General features: G+C 38.5%; 1 pseudogene; it reads right to left on the bottom strand.

Annotated features, from left to right (window-relative positions):
* Positions 1-1328: 1328 nt before the first annotated feature.
* Positions 1329-20789, bottom strand: LOC120731415 (annotated as a pseudogene).
* Between the last annotated feature and the right edge of the window lie 539 nt (positions 20790-21328).

Genomic DNA, 21328 nt, shown 5'->3' with positions numbered 1-21328 from the left:
CTTGCTCTTCAAGTGAATCAACAAATGGCGAAATAAAAAGCCGAACAAATGCTATTTTTTTTAGAGAGTTTTAGCTTACGTGTGTTTATTTCATATTTTCAGTTCTTACCCTCCCCGACTAAATCGGTTTCAGTTATGTACTGAAATATAAGAATGGACATTAGAGGCTTCTTTCAAAGAAAAAACTCAGGTAAATGTTATTTTATATATTATGCTTTGTATGTTGTTCAGTATATTTCTATGCAAAACAAGAGGGATTTCAGTACACAGCAGGATATTCACATTTGTAACCAGATATTTACATACACTTTAGGGAGAAAACATAAAACATTTTTACTGTACAACATCAATTTAGAGTAAACTTTTGTTTTAGATAAATATTGAAATATCTTTTGAATTAGTTAAATGTCAGAATAAAGAGAGACAGAGCTGTCTGTTTTTTATCACTTTCATCAAATTTAGGAGTACATGTACACTAAGTTTATTGTTAATTAATAAGAAAACTCCAGACGATTCCATTCTGAGCTGAAGAAGCTTCTGATAGGTTAGTAGAGTCCATGTGAGTAAATTGGTAGCACAGCTGTGGATGCATATAAGGCAAAACACAGAGCCTGTTTCTTTGACATGGGAAAATCAGGAGATGTCAACCAAAACACCAGGAAAAGAACTATGGAGCTCCATAAGTGTGGCTCAATTTTGAATACAATTTGGTGCCATTTGCAATTAAGAAATACAGATAGTTTCTGTCTTTACTCTTAGAGTTAACAAATATGTTTTTTATATTTATCAATCTAAAAAAATAAACATTTAGTCTGATTTGATGTTACAATTAAAAAAGTGTTTGTGTTTTGATCTGAAGAGTGTGTAAATATCTGGTTTCAACTGTATATTTGATGATTGTCAGCACAAAGAGGGAGAGAGAGGAACAGAGAGGGAGAGGAGAATGAGGACAGAACAGAGGGTCTGGTTGAATTGGGGTTTAGTCCTCGTGTCTTGATACAGCCCTGACTTTGTTCTGCCTTGTTGCTTAATTAAAAAACTAGTTTAAGGTGTCCTGCACATGTGATATATATTTTTCCCTATATGAAGTCATTCTTTTTTGAACAAAACTCAAAACAGAGCCAATTAATCTTTCAGTCATTTCTACCCCCCCCCCCCCCAAAAAAAAAAAAAAAAAAATCCCACATGCATACTACCCTTTAGGGCTAAGCCCCGGGTGTTTCAAATGTCTGGCTCCGCCTCTGATCTGAGTCCTGCCTTTTGAGTCCTCATCTCCTGCCTGCCACATAGCGCTGCCTGACAGTAACAATAACAGGTTATGCTGTTTGTTTTTTTTGTTTGTGTATTTGTTATATTGGTTTTGTTTAAACTACAAATCAATTAATGAATAACTTAGGTCTGCCATAAAGTGTACCCTACTTTATCTCCCTTCTGGACAATCCAGTCGGATGAATTGTTTACTGTTGGAATTGAACATGAAGTCTCTAGATCTTTTTCCAGCAGAATTTTATATAACCAAACATCTTTGCAGTCAGTCTCTTCCTGCTGGCCTGCTGCTTAGAAAGAAAGCAAGTTAAAGAAACATAGGCATGGACTTCACATTTCAACCTGAGTTTTTTAAATTTGTTTATAGCCCATTATATATTGTTGTGTTCAGAATCAATATGTGTGAAGAACCAAAATAAACAAATATTTAAAAGCTCATATTGATTGTTTTTATTTAAAAAAAAAAGACTGATTTCAATCTTTTCAGACAAACTATCATTTCTAGTTTTTACAATTCTGTCTTTGCACTATTTTGCATTAAACTCTGGATTTTATTTAATATGATCATTGCATTATGTTTTCAATATTACAAACGTTTTTAAACATGAGTGAAGCATGAATGTATTATCAGGGAACAGATGAATATAAAGGTCCAATGTTGTGGCTACAGCAGTGTCCATAACCTTAAAGCCATGCTGTATAACTGACATCACTGACTCTTGGTCTCAGTAACCAGCTGCTTTGCCTTTTTTCCTTTCATCAGACCATGCAGAGATACAGCTGCCCGCCTTTTCCACAGCGTTAACTGTGTTGTAGAATTTTGATATTTTATGTCCCAGAGCTTCAAGACCATCAACTACATCCTGCAAAGAGGAGAGAGACTCAGATGGAACAAAAGGTGTAAAATGTCTTAATTTATCATTTAAATACACTGAATAAATTACCTTTTCAAGCTTGGGTTCAGGTTTTACTTCACTTTTAGAGTCTACAAGAACAACAGGCGTAATAATTGCCTCCTTAAGGCTCTTTCCAAACCAAAGGTGGTTCATGAGCGCCTTGGAGAGAAAAAAACATCTGAGATGAGAAAGTGATGATTACAGGATAAATTAGGGTGAAGAATCTTGTTACTATGATGCACGCTTCCTTTTAAATAAATTTATTTTCAGTTACAGCTGAAATACAAAAATAAAACGTATAAGGGACACACAGTGTACAAGTAACTACAATAGTGATACAGAGGTTTGGTACCAGGTCATGATAAGGTGGTCATTTTAAATGTTTCCATGTACATTAGAAATGGCTGCCATGCCTTAAGAAATGTGGTGGTTGAACTTGCCAGTGTATATCTCAACTTTTCCAAATGCAAAAACCTCATGTAAACCTCATATATTAATAATTGTATACAAAGAAGTTTCCTCGGGTAATTCTAAAAAAGAAGGAAAGCGACATTTTACAAAGTGGTGAACTTATAAATAGCAGAAAAAACGCTGCAGAGGAGCACTGAACTGCTTCAGGAGCTGCGTGAATGAGGCAAAAATTCCATCTTCAAAAAGATCTTTGATATTTCTAAGTCCATTACTTTCCCATATTTTAAAAGCAGAATCCATCATGAAGGGTGGAAAGATGATTTGAGCAGATAGGTGCTTTATTTGACATTGAGTGTAACCCAAACCTTTTCCTACATTGCACCCAGATTTTGAGCGAGTCATACAACAAAGGGTTATATTTATAGGTGTACAGTTCTAATGGGAGAGCTGAACTCCACAAAGCTGATAGGCATGTTTTGCCACAATTGGATGACTTAATTTGGAGCCAAGCTGGAATCTCTGTAGTAAAACTACTCATCTAATACAGTACATTTTGTATATTTGCTACCCAATAATAAGACTGAAAGTTTGGTAACGCTAATCCACCTGGCCTAGTTCTCTGCATGAAATCTTTACAAATTCGTGGACTTTTGCTATTCCAAATAAATGCAGAGATATGCTTATTCGGTGTTATAAAATATAGGTGCAGCTATAGTCATTTTATACACACATTGCAGGTTGTGCTCATATAGAGTTGATGCTCAGTCTATTTAAAGGTCTTAAGCTTCGTTTGGCGCGATCTATTGTGTAAGTGACTTGGAGCAACAGGTGGTTAAACTGCGCATACGCTTACACACACACATGATTTAAAGATAGGCCAGGCCAAAGGCCTGAAAGTCATCTAGCTTCTAACTGCATTTGAGTTTGCTTAGTAACAGGTGACAGAAGATGAGTCAAGAAGAGGACAAGCCCATAGGGACCATCTGGGCTTGAAACTAATTGCCATGTATGGAGAATGTGATAGAAAGATGAACTTCTTTGTCTGTTTTTAGCTCTTTTAAATTGACTATTTACTGTAACTGATGTATGTGATGTTTATTTGACACAAGAAGGGGCGTAAACCCTGATGTATTAAAAACATTCTGAAGTGTATTTTTGGACGGAGATCTACGCTGATTTGTTGCAGTGTGTGTCTTCCCACGCGTGTTCAATAAATCCATTGTTTTGACTGCACTCTTCTGGGCCTCTGGTGGTTTCTTATATTCCTCAACATTTCGAATCAGGACAGTAGGTAGCATGGAATACACATAAAAATAAATAAAAGGAACTTGGGTAGTATGTTAATTTTGTGAAAGCGTTAACGGCAAAGATGGGTGTCAGTCCATATCAATTTATTTATTTTAACCTCCTAGGATCTGGATCCTCCTAGGATCCTAGGATCATATCTCCTAGGATATGTGATGTCCACATATGTGGACATCACATTTTGTGTTGTCTAGACCAAAAAACTAAATTTTGTCCTACAAGGGTCTGATATCCACTTACGAGGACATTATACTGCCACTGTTCTATCGAAATTTAAAACGAACGTCCTCATATGTGGATCTCATTTTTCTCAGAAACAAAAATCAGGTAAAAAACAAAATCATGTAATTCTTTGTTTTTACATTCATCAGGTCCCAATCAGCCCAATAGCAAAGAGAAATTAAAAATGCATGCCATGAAAGAGTTCGGGTCTTAGGAGGTTAGTATGTAATGGCACTTTTGTGTGTGTACCATGCATACATACCGAGGACACTGCCGGTGGAATCGTTTCAGCACCAGACCCTCCAATCATCAGCGTCTTCGACTGAGACTTCAGCACAGATGGGGACATATTTGAGGGAGGCCGCTCCCCTGAGAAATACAACAAAGACCCTGAACGGCAAAACTAGAAAACAGAATCTGTACCCACATATTCGTGCATAAATCATTCATACAAATGTTTCACACACAAATCAGTGACCGTATTTTCATGCAGTATTTTTATACCTGGATGTGTTTATACCCTACAAACAAATTTAGAAGTGCCTCTGCAACAACAAATGATGAAAATGCATACACAAGTGAGAACTCTCTACAGAATCTGTATCAAACAAAAGTGAAATGTCTGTCAAAGCAGCTATTAATGAGACTGTATATGTGTTAATGTTTGAATGTGCTAGAAAAAAAAAACCCTGAACAATATGTGAATTTCCCCACATGCCACAGTAACGGTATCTTCATTAAAGCAGGGGCCGTTCATGATCTAACAGTTAATAATGTTTGGTGTTCTTCTGTACGTACAGGTAAGCTGTTACCCAGATCAGGTTTATATTGTGGAATAGTTTGTAATGCTGGTTATTACTAAAGTAAACCGGTTAGGACTTTGTATATAAATTATAGCACACTGTTAGCTCACTGTGGATTACATATTACTTTTATTACAAAAAATTGTTCCACTTAGTAAATTTGTCCCAGTTCCCTTAAAAATTAATGCATATTACTTTCTCATATTTTCCTGCTGTATGGTGATCCAGTGTAATTCCTTTAAAACTCGCTATTTAGAATTTTTATGACCAAAGTGAAATTTTCTCCATCCACAATTTATTCCAGCTGACCATAAGTTAAAGTGGAAATACAACAGCTAATGCAAACTGAATTATACAGAACCTTGAACACACTCTGATCAGTTATTATAGATTCATCCATCAATTATGTTTGGCTTATGCGTCTCAGGGTTGCGGGGGGTGGGGGGTGAAGCCTATCCCATAGGGCGAGAGGCAGGGTAAACCCTGGTCAGGTCGGTAGCCTGATGCAGAGTTAACACAGAGTGACACTTGCATTCACACCTATGGGCAATTTAGATTCACCGATGAGCCTAACACAACTAACTGCATGTCTTTGGACTGTGGGAGAACATGCAAGCTCCACACAGGTGGTGGGACTCAGGGCCCTCTTGCTATAAGGGAACACCGCGCCAGGGTGCTGCCCTATCTATATACAGTATAAATTGATATAAATAGCCATATGCTGTCAAATCACAATACCACATTTATATTATAAGGTTAACCCATTTCAATAGAGCGCTATACAAATACAGGCCAGGCCATTTTTTACAAAACACAACACTAAGATGAGCCCCTTATGAGCAAGTACTTGGTGACAGTGGGAAGGAAAAACTCCCTTTTAACAGCAAGAAACCGCCAACAGCACCAGGCTCAGAGAGGGCCAGTCATCCACAGGGTTCAGTGCTAGGACCAATTCTGTTTACATTATACATGCTTCACTTAGGCAGCATCATTAGAAGACATAGCATACATTTTCACTGCTATGCTGATGACCCAGCTCTATCTGTCCATGAAGCCAGATAACACACACCAATGAGTTAAACTGCAGGAATGTCTTAAAGACATAAAGACCTGGATGGCCGCTAACTTTCTGCTTCTTAATTCAGATAAAACTGAGGTTATTGTACTCGGCCCTGAAAATCTTAGAAATATGGTATCTAACCAGATTCTTACTCTGGATGGCATTACCTTGGCCTCCAGTAACGCTGTGAGGAACCTTGGAGTAATTTTTGACCAAGACATGTCCTTCAACGCACATATTAAACAAATATGTAAAACTGCTTTCTTCCATTTGCGCAACATCTCTAAAATTAGAAATATCCTGTCTCAGAGTGACGCTGAAAAACTAGTTCATGCATTTATTACTTCCAGGCTGGACTACTGTAATTCATTATTATCAGGATGTCCAAAAAAACTCACTGAAAAGCCTTCAGCTAATCCAAAATGCTGCAGCAAGAGTCCTGACAGGGACTAGAAAGAGAGAGCAGATTTCTCCTGTTTTGGCTTCCCTTCATTGGCTTCCTGTTAAATCCAGAATTGAATTCAAAATCCTGCTCCTCACATACAAGGTCTTAAATAATCAGGCCCCATCATATCTTAATGACCTTGTAGTACCATATCACCCTATTAGAGCGCTTCGCTCTCGCTCTGCAGGCTTACTTGTTGTTCCTAGAGTATTTAAAAGTAGAATGGGAGGCAGAGCCTTCAGTTTTCAGGCCCCTCTTCTGTGGAACCAGCTTCCAGTTTGGATTCGGGAGACAGACACTATCTCTACTTTCAAGATTAGGCTTCAAACTTTCCTTTTTGCTAAAGCATATAGTTAGGGCTGGACCAGGTGACCCTGAATCCTCCCTTAGTTATGCTGCAATAGACGTAGGCTGCCGTGGATTCCCATGATGCATTGAGTTTTTCCTTTCCAGTCACCTTTCTCACTCACTATGTGTTAATAGACCTCTCTGCATTGAATCATATCTGTTATTAAACTCTGTCTCTCTTCCACAGCATGTCTTTATCCTGTTTTCCTTCTCTCACCCCAAATGGTCGCAGCAGATGGCCGCCCCTCCCTGAGCCTGGTTCTGCCAGAGGTATCTTCCTGTTAAAAGGGAGTTTTTCCTTCCCACTGTCTCCAAAGTGCTTGCTCATAGGGGGTCATATGATTGTTGGGTTTTTCTCTCTATCTACTGTACAATATAAAGCGCCTTGAGGTGACTTTTGTTGTGATTTGGCACTATATAAATAAAATTGAATTGAATTGAATCTGCTGTGACCAGCTGAAGAGTGAGGTGAGGAAGAAAGGACAGATTTAGAAGGCTTATGTAATTTGTGTTTATAGAAGTTCACTCAAAGCTCAACTGTGCCTGTTCTTGAACTTCAAAACATTTTAGCAGGCTATGACATTAAATAGAAAATGCAATTTTAATCCAAATTTATATGATGTGCTTCAGTTTGGCAGATTTGTTGACCATTTTCATATTTAACCAAACATGATGCGCCACAATGAATTATGAAATGCCATTTTCTCTTCTTATTTCCTCAATGGTACTATTTTGGTACTATTAGATCAATAATTCATGGTGTGCAGTTTCCCCAGATATTGTTGTTTTTTCTTTCAAATTTCTTACATTTGCCCCCCCCCCCCCAACGTGCTAATATGTACAAACGTGCATATTTATCAAGTATATGTTATATTAACCATGCTTAATGCATTAGTTTAGTAGATGAAGTAAAACTGCAAATTAGCACTATACAAATCCGAATTGAGGTCCAGAATATTTGTTATTAAATATTAAATTTAGAAGGAATCCTGCTGATCCCTTACCATGAAAAATGTTATCAGCTCTACCACAGAAGTCAGAGAGCTGGTTGTTGAGGATGATTCCAGTGCTTGAAGAGAGGACATTGGACCCAAATCTGTAAAGAGTAAACATTAAATGAACTAGGTCTAAACCCTGTCAAACTGTTGTGGAAAAGTCAGCTGGTTTCTAACAGTGAAACAGAATGATGCAGGTACTGACTCATCGTTGATGCTGCTGGTGACAGACACAGCAGATCCATCTTCAGCCAGCACAGATACATGTGTGGTGCCGATGCTGTCCAGATACAAGTTTTTGCCGTAATACTGGGGATCATTGAGTCTTGTCGCTGCTGATCAAGCTCCGTATGTGGTTGGCAAAGCTATCCACTGTCAAATTCTTTGCCATCTGTGTGAAATACAGAGAATTAAGACCCATAATTAAATAAGCACATTACAGAAAATACATTGATATCAAGAAAATTAACCAATTACAGCCAAATATTAACAGAATTTTGATCACTGATGCATCACTGATGCTGCTGGTGAAAGAAACAGCAGGAGCATCTTCAACCAGCACAGACCAATGTGTGATACTGATGCTGTCCAGATATGAGGTGAAGGTGTAATTAATTATTCTGCATCAGATTTGATGCACCTTGGCTGCATTTTTAGGTAAATAGCTGCACAAAACTTTGTTGTTTGCAAAACTCAGTTACTTTTTTAAGAAGTAACTATATAATTAATTGCCCAACATTGGTCAGACAGAGTTACAGGACTCTCTCCCAGACCACAGACTCATACTCATAATACAAGTAAGAGCTTTATATTAAAAAAACAAAACAAAAGAATAAAGTTGTGTTTTCAAAATTGGAGTTCAAGTTATTTTTTTACTTCCTATATTGTTAACATACTACACAGATGATGAACAAGACTGTTTTTTTAATTTTCATTGTAAGTGGGCTAAAGCAATTAATTAAAAGTAGTCTAACATAAATGTAAATGGTGTAATTTGATCATTTTAATAAACCATGTAACTTGGATGGATTCATGCTGCACATGTCTAATGTTACTCACAGTGGTCCAAGGGATCGCTCAGGGAGTTTGTGTGTTCGCTCAGACACGTGAAAAATTAGAGGGAATATTGCATCAAACTACAACTCAGTATCAATGTGCATAAACTGACTGTGGTGGGATGTGGTTTGTGGATGAGCTGCAGGCGGGGGTGGAGCACAGGGTTCAGGCAGAGCAGAGACTCATGTGGTATTGCTATTTTTACTCGTTTAGTCAAAAAGCAGGTGCAAATCTGTAAGATTTTGAGATACTTACTTCATCTGGGATGAACCTTGGATCTCTGATATGTTTCTTTAATCCATTGGCAAATTTTAAAGTTTCAATAAAACGGTGATAAAACAAAATCTTGTCATCAGTCGTCTTAGGTTCTGAATTCATTTTGTATCCTGAAAACATAAGTAATTTTTTTTAAATTTAAAACATCCATTCTTAGTGTATCACATTTGTAAAGATTGACAAGGATCATTTTCTTATATGAAACAAACCAAGGGCGTAGATTTGATTTTGGCATTGGTGGGGACGGATGATTCAACCCTGACCCGTTTCTTTTTTTTTTCCTTTTTGTCTTTGCTTCTTGATAAAAAAAAAAGGAGAAATATACTTGCCTACATATGCTATTCTACATTTTAAACCATGTAAAATCACAATTCATAGTTTTATATGTGAATTATGTAATGCCAAATTACTATTAAACAAATGACTAAGTATTTTAGACTTTAGTTTACTTCAGCCATATTTCATATAAATCAGGTATCATACAAAAATAAAAATAGCTTCAAATACAATCATGACAATAGAAGAATATGACTTTAAGTATTTAACAACATCCATGCTAAATCTACGCCCTTGAAACAAACTCTACATGCTATAAGCAACAATCAGGAACCTTTCATGATGTTGAGGATGAAGCTGAGGATGGCTCCTCCTGAAGGGGGCGGAGGGAAGTACAGCTTATACTCTCCCAAAGAAATATTCCACGCATCAGTCACATTAGCTTGATACAATGCCAAGTCCTCCAGTGTGAGTTTTCCTCCTGAGCAAAAACAGTGAAACAAATGATTCTGCTGAGCAAAAATGAACACAATGCATTTCATAATCAAGAGTTTGAATGGATCCAGACAGATCACAGTGTGGCCTGTGAGAGATGACAGATTTTTATAGAGCCAATTAATTTTCTAATTTGTAATTAGATCATTGTGCCTGGCAGACATAGAAAAAGCTCAGAAAAGAGAGCAGGATCAATCCCATCTGATAATACCTGCATCCTGAATGTCACTGATTAAATTCTTTGCTATTGTTCCATTGTAAAACACATCTGGTCCCTCGTTTGCGATCGTCTCCAAAGTGTCAGCCAGTTTCTCAAATTTCACAGTATCACCGGTCTTAAGCAGGTTCCCATTTTTATCTAAATATAACTTCCTAAAAGACAAAGACAGTGAAATAAAGCTGAAACATTCATTGTTTGCTCTTTGTATTTTTGAAATCACATTGTGGGTGTATTTCATACCGTAGTGACGTGTTACCAATGCGTGGGATGTGTTGACCTTGGTAGTAAGGAATAGGGAATCCTTCTCTGGCTAATTTGATGGTCGGCTGAAAGAGGTCGGCCCACGGCAACTTCCCATAAAGCCGGTGTGCCGCTTCATAACCTCGAATTTCCCCAGGAACCCCAATCCATCTGCTACCTGGTTAGATAGATAATGGATAGTCAGTGCTGGAAAGTCACACATACATTTGCTCATGTTTCAAATCAAATCAAATCAAATCAAATCACTTTTATTGTCACATCACATGTGCAGGTACATTGGTACAGCACATGTGAGTGAAATTCTTGTGTGCGAGCTTCACAAGCAACAGAGTTGTGCAAAATACAAGAATGGCTACATCTGAAACTAATAAATATATGTACAATATATAATAGTATATGCATTTCTGGATGTGTATACTAAATATTTTTCTACATGTGTGTGTGTGTGTGTGTGTGTGTGTGTGTGTACACATATTTTACAAATTAAATAGAGTAAACAATAAATAAAATATATAAAAATATACAGAGTTGAGACATGTGCAAAACAGTGGCATTACTGTACAGTATGGAGTGCAATGTTTTGGGTAAACTGTATGATCTGAGATGACATTTGTTATAATTTGGTGTTTGTAAATACTCTATTCCAGAGGTTCCCAAAGTGTGGGGCCCGCCATTGTGGGGGGCGCAGAGCCATTGCGTGTGTGCGTGTGTGTGTGTGTGGGCGGGGGGTGCGGTATGAAAAGAGAAAAATAAAAAAAGAACGCTTGGACACTGCTAGCATTAGGGATGGGTACCGGTGTCCGGTGCCATGATGGCACCGGTTCTGACATAAACGGTAGTAACCAGACCGAAAAGCAGCGCACATTTCGGTGCTTTATTTCGGTGCTTTTTTTCCTGAGCTGTGATACACTTCTAGCCAATAATTTTACGTTTCCGAGGATAGTAGGCGGGTCCAGGTACGTGCGTTCTTTTAGAGCAGAGCTACAGATTAAAAATGCCCAAGGCGAAGCGGTCAAAAGTCTGGCTGTACTTCACAGCAAAATATGCAAACTCAGCAGCCTGCAACAAGTGCTTTAAGCTGATACTGTGATACTGTCAAAGGAGGTAACACCTCAAATCCGATGAAACACCTGGCAACGCATAGCGTTTTTTTATAAAAAAGCCCAGAAATGCGCCGTATGATAGCTTGCTGCGAGACCTCACACCGAGCGCATCTACTGTGCGTGGGTTGCCAGTTATCAGACCCGGAGTTAGCAATATCCCCCAAAAACCCCGAAGAGGAGAGTCCTGGCCCCTAGCCCTGCCAGTGTAGCAGAAATGATGAGGATGATGATGCAGCAGCAGCCGTTCTTCTCTGCGTGAGTAGCTTAATGTTGTTCGTGTGTAATTCACGTTGAGTAGGCTAACCACGTTATTACATTAATGCATGTAAGGTGAAGTAGCAAACATCATCATAGCTACATGCGGCTGTCTTCTTGTTTGATGGCAGATACTCCCTTCACCCTGGCCAAAAAGGTTAAAATGACCAAAGAAAAAGTGGAAAACAGTTAAACATGAGAGGTTTTGGACAAAGTTTGTGTTTTTTCCATTGATTAAGCACTGCTTCCAGCCAAGAGTGATGCCATATATGCCCCATAGCTGCAGAAAAGGCTAACATTGTTATCTTTTTACAAAAAACCAGCTGAACATGAGAGGTTTTTGGACCAATTTTGTGTTCTCCATTCTTTAAGCACCGGTTTGAGCACCGTTTGAGCACCGGCACCGTTTCAAAAGTACCGATTTGGCACCGGTATCAGATAAAACCTAAACGATACCCATCCCTAGCTAGCATCATTGACAGGTTTTTGAAGGGGCTCCCACACAAACGCAAATCAGGAGATGAAGCATCGCTGAATATCCAAACCAGCTTCCTTCCAGGCCAAATGCTAGAAAATATGGTGAAGCATATCTTCCCTTTGGTTTCACCTGCACAAGTGCCGAGGTAGGTCTCCCCTGCATAATTGGTTTTCCCCGCGTCTGGAGCAGCGCTGGGCTCTTCAAATCACGTACAAACAGTATCCCACATTCTTGATTTTTAGTTCACAAACACTTGTTGTAATGACTAACTACTAACTAACTAATGACTGAACCACCACTCACAACCACTAGCACTTTATATAGCCTCTGTAGAAACTATCTACACCCTCACTTATCTTAACTGCACTACTGTATAGCTCTGTGTAAATAATCATTCTGTACATTCGATAATCTTTAATCCTACAACTGTTTACAACTTGCATAGTTCCCATTTCTGTATAACTGTATATCTCAGATTTCTGTAAAGTTATTTATTTCATATTCTGTATAGTTTTTCATATTTATATCCTGTTCATAGCCTGTACATACTTATAGTTATAGAATATTCACAACATACTTCATACCGTGTACATTATAACATACCATAATAGACCCATTTCTGTAATATACTCACATATCTATATTATTGCTAATATATATTGTAATATATCTATATCACTAAAGCACTTCTGGATGACAGACGCCAGGTGGTCAGACTGGGCAGCATCACCTCATCCCCCGTCACACTGAACACTGGTGCTCCACAGGGGTGTGTACTGAGCCCTCTCCTGTACTCACTCTACACCTACGACTGCACAGCCACTAACAGCTCCAACATCATTGTGAAGTTTGCGGACGACACTACAGTGGTGGGTCTTATCACCAACGGTGATGAGACGGCCTACAGGGAGGAGGTCAGCGCCCTGACCCACTGGTGTCAAGACAACCATCTCACCCTCAACGTTGCAAAGACAAAGGAGTTGATGGTGGACTTCCGGAGGTGCAGAGAAGTACACACCCCCATCACCATCAACGGCGCTGCTGTGGAGAGAGTGAGCAGCTTCCGGTTCCTTGGAGTACATCTGGCTGAGGATCTTACGTGGTCAGTACACACAAACAAAACAGTGAAGAAGGCGCAGCAGCGCCTCTTCTTTCTCAGGAGGCTGAAAAGATTCGGCATGAGCCCTCGCATCCTCAGGACCTTCTATCACTGTGCCATTGAGAGCATCCTCACTGGATGCATCACCACCTGGTATGGCAACAGCACCGCCTACAACTGCAAAGCTCTCCAGCGAGTAGTGCGGTGCTCTGAACGGATAATTGGAGGTGAGCTTCACTCCCTCCAAGACATCTACAGAAAGCGGTGCCTGAGGAAAGCGGGGAGGATCATCAAGGACTCCAGTCACCCCAGCCATAAACTGTTCAGACTGCTTCCATCAGGAAGGAGGTTCTGCAGCATCCGGTCCCGTACCAGCAGACTGAGAGACAGCTTCTTCCACCAGGCCATCAGACTGCTGAACACGTCATAGACACCTCAGCTTCACTACTGGAACTTTAACATTATGCACTCCACACTGTATATAAATGCCACTTGTTTTGCACATATTCAACTCTGTATATTTTATATATTTATTATTATTATTATTATTATTATTATTGTGTTTTTTTGTTTTTTTACTATTTAATTTGTAAAAATGTGTATACACACACACACACACACACACACACACGTAGGAAAATATTTAGTATACACATCCAGAAATGTATACACTATTATATATTGTACATATATTTATTAGTTTCAGGTCGGCCATTCTTGTATTTTGCTCGTTTGTGTTGTTGTGTTTGGCACATCTCTGTTGCCTGTGGGGCTCGCACACAAGAATTTCACTCGCATGTGCTGTGCCAGTGTGCCTGCACATGTGATGTGACAATAAAAGTGATTTGATTTGATTTGATTTGATTTGATTTGATTTGGATGGATGCAAACTGCATTTCGTTGCCCTGTACCTGTGCATGTGCAATGACAATAAAGTTGAATTCTATTCTATTCTAATTCTATTCTACTCCTGACATTTCGGAGATGTTAGCTCTTTATACAGTAAAGTTACAGTGGGATCCAAATAATATCAGGCTGATCCTGCCACGATTTGTTTCCTCGGTTCAAATCCCGGACAAACAGTATCCTACAGCTGTTTATGTTTTTAAACCCATTTTGCACAGAGAGGAACTTTTTGAGAAATGTATTGATAGCAATGTTGAATATTATTACACAGGAAAAAAACAACTACACGTAAAATAATCACACCGTGAGCCTCTGCCTTTGTAAATGGAGGGACAGTAACTGCATGTGTATATGTAAGCATGTAAAACCTGCAGATAGTCAGATTAACAGCAACAGTATTTTGTCTCTATCTGCCATTCTGCAATTCATCTCATGTAAACAATAACGTGGTGCACATTTTTCTTGTAAAACAAAGGGGGGCCCAGCAAAAAAAGGCTGGGAACCGCTGCTCTATTCTATTCTGCTCCATTTCAGAGGGAAACTGTACTTTTTAAATGTGTCTCAGTTTGTAACTGATTACGTTAGAGATAAAAAGGTTAAAAATATTGGCATTGGCAATACTGTTCTTAATTTACTTACTATTTATCAGAGCAATACCAAAATTTGTAGTTTTGCACAAACAATTCTATTTCAAGTATGTAAAAAACCGTGTGGTTAAGGCTTACTTTGAGTTTAGAAATCATTAATGTCATATTTCTCTTTGTTGTTAAAACACACATAATTTGGTGCAAATGTAATATAATAGGACACATTAGGACACTACTGAGGCCATGCCACAGTCAACTTTCATTGTGCTCTGGGCTGCAATAGCTTATTATTCCTAAGCAAGCAACACTCTCTCTTTATATTTCCTAGGGTTGAAAGTCCCCTAGGTGTTGCTCTTGCATTTTAATCATAACATCCCCTGACCACCACGCCACAACAGTAAGCATGTACTTAGTTTTTCATGGTTCAGTGTGCCATCCACAAATTGAAATTCTCTATCACGCAAAAAAGAAAGTCATACATGAACATGATCCAGAAATGCAGCTGTCTTCTCTGGGCCAAAGTCCATTTCAAAACTATGGAATTGGCTTCTTGCACATCTGGCAATGCACCATCAGTGCTGAAAGGTGTATACAGGTCTTACAGCAACTTATGCTCCCATCGAGTTGACATCAGCAAGATTTTTTTTAATAAGATACCAGTCATGCTGTCTCTTTCCTTCGCTTCTTTGGTGACCAGAACCTCAATCTCAGATGATAAAACGTAGGTATGATCCTTCATATCTTGAGTTTCTTGCAGACTATTACAATAGCATGGCTTCACAGTAGAAGTACCTGGGTGTTAAAATGGCCTGCCTGCAGTTCAAACCGACCAAGAAAAAACACATCGGGTTCATCATGAAATGAAAGATATGACAAAAAGAACCCAGGACTGTGGAGCAGCTAGAATCCTTTGGCAAATAAAAATGTGGGTTTTTTGACTCAGTATTTGAATTTCTCTTGACTTGTTAATTATTTCTTTAAAGAGGTATAAGATCATTTATGTTTTTGTTCCTGAATAAATTTTCTTGTGCTTTTGTGTTTGATTGTGTTTCCTTTCTGTCCAGTCCAAGCCTGCTTTAATGTTAGCTTGTAACAAGCTGTTGTTGTTTAGCTGGTTCATTATTGACTGCCTGGAGTTGGAAGCGCTGTTGTCCAGTCTGCTTACAGTAATTAAATAATAATGGTTATGCACTCCTTAGTGTGTTAGAGTCCTGACTTCAGTTCATGGGGTTGAGGTTAGAGGTGAGGAGGAGGATGACATTTTAATAAGATACCTGTCATACTGTCTCTTTCCTTCGCTTCTTTGATGACAAGAACCCTCTCAGATGATAAAACAAAGGTATGGTCCTTCATATCTTGAGTTTGTCTTGTCAGACTATGGTGCTGAATTTAAAAAATATCTCTACAGATAACTGAATACCCCTTTAAAACTTTTGTTTTACATCTTGAGCATGATTTGGAGAAAGACCTGTTAAGACCTGTTTGGAGAAAAACCTGACTACTTCAATCTCTCTGGCTGTTTCTGAAACCAAGGAGCATGTGTTTCATGTTGTTAATGTATGGTAGATTATTCTGATAGTGTCATATAGGACACTCACTGACTCATTGTCTTTAATAACTGCTGACAGCCAAACCCTCTGTAGTGGTTTGCTTTATCTCTTTTTTTTTTTCTATTATCCCAGTTTTGCTTTCTTGAGGATACAACAATGAGGAATGACTCACAGTGTGCATTAGCAGTCACCTGTACAGAATAAATTAACTGTGGCATAAAGGTGAGTCCAAGAGCAGATTAGACTAAAACATTATAAATATTAGCATTATGGCAGAAAAACAGCCCACCTTGCGGCCACTCCATGGTCCACTCTGTGGTTTCAGGACACGACTTAAGCAGGTCAGAGTTCACGTTTCTGGGGACAGTCTCTCTGGAGGTGATGATTTTCACTTTACCTTTGAAAAGATGACATATTATTATGTTATTCCCCAGCGGGGCTGAGCTAAGGGGAGGGAGGGTGTCTTGTTACCGGAGCTGTCCATCACTGTGAATATGACCCCGCCTCCAATCCCCATGCACTGTGGGTTGATGATGGAGGTGCACAGCAGCGCAGCAATGGCAGCATCTACTGCAGAGCCGCCTTTCTGAAGAATGTCCCTGAAACAGTTCACCGTTATCACTTTAGTGTTATTGTTATCATGTGTGCACAATTAAATTAATATTAATCTTCATCAAAACTGTAATATCCCACAATTAAATTGCCATAACTGAATAACACAACGATGTGTTGTCTTTTTTGATAATGCATGTGCTAGAGATGCACAGTTCACTCAATTTTAATCTCTATCACATCCCACAATTAAATTAACCTGATTGTTTGCAGACAAAGCAGGAAGATCTTTAAATGTACAAAAACACGTTCTCATCTGTCTGTGAGGAGCCTAGCATCAGGACTGTGGACAAGCTGGAGACAGGGCAGAGAGGACTGACTGAGACCAGTGTAAGGTCATTTGCAGTCATCCAAGTGGGAGGAAATGAGAGCATGAATTACAATTTCACCATCTTTCACAGAAAAAAAAGTTCTCATTTAAATTTGGAGCAGAGATGGGGCTGTTTTTAACCACTAAGTTAAATATGTCAAATAGCACACCAAGATTTTTTGCATAAGGTTTGATGCTGAAAGGATTGTGAGGCTGTACCGAAAGCTCTCTGATGAAACTAAGACTTTGAGTGCTAAGCTTCAGTAGAAAAGCAATTTAGGCTTCCTCCACACTAAGCCATAAAATAATAAACATTTGATACAATGTATATTTTATTCATTAGCAATTTACTTTACACATGAAAAACTTACGTTCATCACCCTAGGGACCCAAAAGTGTCCCGCCCCAAAAAGTGCTATAAAAATGTTATATATTAATATTTTTTTCCACTTTAAATGAGTCAGTCTTTTAAAACTACTTCTGCCTAAAATATTCATATAAAGTTTTAATTATATTTCGGGGTTTTTAACCCTTTAAATCCCAGTTTCTTTACATGAGCGCACTGTTTTTTTAGCCGAAAAAAACTAAAAACTTAAATATTTTCCATAAAATACATTTTAAGTAATATTTGATTATTGTTATAATTAGGCCTTTAGATGGGTCAAAGATTGGCACCAACATTCATTTTGATCCAGCATTATTTTTAATGCAGGGGCAAATTTAAACAAAAACTTACGTTCATCACCCTATTGACCCAAAACGGTCCGCCCCAAAAAGTGCTATAAAAATGTTATATATTAATTTTTTTTCCACTTTAAATGAGTCAGTCTTTTAAAACTACTCCTGCCTAAAATATTCATATCAAGTTTTAATTATATTTAGGGTTTTTTAACCCTTTAAATCCCAGTTTCTTTACATGAGCGCACTGTTTTTTTAGCCGAAAAAAACTAAAAACTTAAATATTTTCCATAAAATACATTTTAAGTAATATTTGACTGTTATTATAATTAGGCCTTTAGATGGTCCCAAGATTGGCACCAACATTCATTTTGATCCAGCATTATTTTTTGCAGCACCATAGTAAATTATAATAAAACGGTGTATTATGTTTTTAGTTTTCACATACTAAGTGCTTATTACCTCGTTGTTTTCTAAAATAAAATTACAAAAATATGTTAATAACAATACAAGATCACTTTGAACCAGAAAAACATTTATTTGAGAAGGATGAATATGAACAGTTATGTTATTGGGAATCGAGGAAGAATATGATTTCCGCTGCCTCCAGCCGGCTGGAGGCAGCCGCCTTGAGCGGTCTACGTACACGACATGTCCGATCCAACGCAATAAATCTATCGTTTTCTTTTGTAACCCTCAAACTGACTGGCAATGTAACGGTACTAATTTTTCAAATAACGAAAACATTAGTATTTCCCTGCATAATCCCGATGCGGGGGGGGATTTTGTCACCCGCAAACAGCGCTTCGCCATCGGCGATGGCGGAGAGCATCGCCAAAGGCAATGGCGGATCAGTGTCCGCGGGTGACCAAAATACTTTTCAATTTTTAAAAAATCACCCTGTTACTGTTTCATTCATCTCCCTTTCGCTCCCAATTTTAAAATGAGTGGCAAAGGTGCTTTTTTTTACCGTTAAATTTGCATGCCAGTGTGCCAGCATCCGCGGTGCGCGCCGAGCCCTTCCGCCGTCAAAACTGACTACCTCCGGGGTACTTGCTTGTTTTTCCAACCGCTACTGAACTGAAAAATGAGCTTGAAGCCATAATAAAGTCTAATTTGGTTTTGGTTCCAGCTTTTATATTTATTGTGTTTGTATTGCATTGTGGCCGAAGAGAAAAAAACGGGAAAAAAAGGTGTGTGCGTGTGTGTGGCGCATGTGTGTGTGCGTGTGTGTCATTTTTTTATTTTTTTAGGCATAAAGACTTTTATTTTATTTTTTTAAACATACACACCGTTGTCTAAGACTGTTAGTGACACAGAAGTATCATTTATTGAGCAGAAAGTCTGTGGAATAAATACGGAAATTTACTCCATTTCATTCAATTGCCCAAAAGCGAAAAAATGGCGCCACCTGGTGGACAAATAAAAAAATTACAACTTCAAGGCCATGGGTTCGCTTCAACATCCAAACATAAAGAAATGCATTAATTTATGTTATAATTATTTTGGAATGAAAAATAGCGTTTATAATGGTTGTCAATGGGCCCAAAATGGTCCCTAGGATGATGAGTGTGAGGATTTTTGCTGCTCAGCCATTTTAGGCTGATTTAAGAAATTCAGAATGAAATTTTAAAATTAAAAAAAATCCTTTGGCAAGTTTGGCTATATTCCACTCAACACAGTGGAAATGGATTGAATTTGAAACAAGCAAGTGGCTGAAAATGGTCCCAGGATGAGGTAAGGGTTAACTTTGTTTTTGCTAATAAGTTATTTTCAGAAACAAAACATTTGACCCTCTTAGAGCCATAAGAACCAGCTCTCTCAAAAGAGTTAGAATTCCCATCACTAGTAAGAAACATAGTTTTAAATAGTTATAAATAGCATTACTATCATTATGACCTATGACTATCAACGCCATCTGAGAACCTAAAGAATGGCATTTCTTAACAAATCAACTCAAAGAAAGCGACTAACAAGTCTTTTAATGTTTTTTCGTTTTTTATTCTTTGTTTTTTTTATTCTTTTCTTCTTCTTTTTTTTAAATGGAAGCTTTATTCACGATAAAGTAGTGATATGTCAGACTGTCTCGTAAATAGGGAAATAGTGTGAAGATTTTGTATTGACCTGTTTTACATACTGAATTTTGCCTTTTCATGAAATGGCATATTGGTTTCGTAAAAGAACGAGAAATTAGAATTTAGTTATGAGTAGTTATTTTGTAAGCAGATGTAGAGAAAATAAAAACAACCGCACACCTTAATGATGAGACGCGGGTTATGCAGTTCTCAAAGATGTTTTAGCGCTAAAGTCTGCATTTGGAACAGTGCATAATATTATGTGTAATGTGAAAAAAAATGTGTCTGAGTGTTAAAATGGTACTCACCGTCCAATCTCTGAACATTTCCCGGAGTCTGCGGCCACTGCAGCTTTTGTGAAAGGGCAATTAGGACTGGGGTCTTTGTCCGACAGGCCACACTCACTTTTACCTTTCCAATATCCGTTATCAAAAGCTACTCGACCAGCTACTAGAACACCTACAATTATACCTACACAAATTGCGCGTTTTACTCGTTCAGGAACTTTGGGGGAGGAAGCAGTTTTCATACTTGTTTGCCACCCCTCCAAGTTCCTGTATAACACAGACATCACTGTTTTCTTCTCTGCTTAACCGTCGGTTCACTTCATCTGAAACTTTACCGCTTGCTGATTCCCTGGATAACGGAGACAGCGAGACAAGAGACAAAAAACAAGAGTTTATGTATCCACTGTGTGTGGATAAACAATCTTTACTGAGCTCACTTTTACAGTAGAAACCTATAAGAAATTGTAGAAAGCACTCAGAGCCAGTGTGCAGTGCGAGGAAGAGGACCCAAAATGCACACAGTGGACGTTGGCAGGAAATGTTTATTTAGGCTCTTGCACAGTCTTCAAAAAAAAAAAAACAACAAACTGCAAATGCAGAGGGGGAAGTGAAAAACAAAGTGAAGAGCAATCAGAGGAAGTGGCAGTAGCTAGAAAAAAGAACTCCCAGCAGATCTGAATCACATGATATGCCAAAGGGAAGTAAAACGTCAAGCAAAGCATAAGGGCCAGTTAATAATATTAGGTATAATAGTGAACAGCGTACCAATTTAGATGTCTAGACAGTATTTAGCCATAAAAGGCGTCAGTGTAGAAGCTCCAAGGTGAAGGCACACAAAGTCCTATGATAAGAAGAAGATTGCCCACTAGTGATGTGTCGGTCGCGAACGAAACGGCTCTTTGAAGTGAACGACGTGAGCTGGCTCCCGTGGTTTTTGTTTTTCTCACCCTCTCTCTCGCAGTTTTTTTCCGTTTCACTCCGCACGCGAGTCTTGTGCTTTGCGCGGGGCAGAGGGGGGAGGGGCGGTAGTTACACTGGCAGTACCACAAGAAC

Source organism: Simochromis diagramma, unplaced genomic scaffold, assembly GCF_900408965.1.
Source record: "Simochromis diagramma unplaced genomic scaffold, fSimDia1.1 OVJJ01000781.1, whole genome shotgun sequence".
In the NCBI taxonomy this organism is placed as follows: Eukaryota; Metazoa; Chordata; class Actinopteri; order Cichliformes; family Cichlidae; genus Simochromis; species Simochromis diagramma.
Note: the sequence above shows the minus strand (reverse complement) of the source record. Positions and strands in the feature narration are given on the sequence as shown.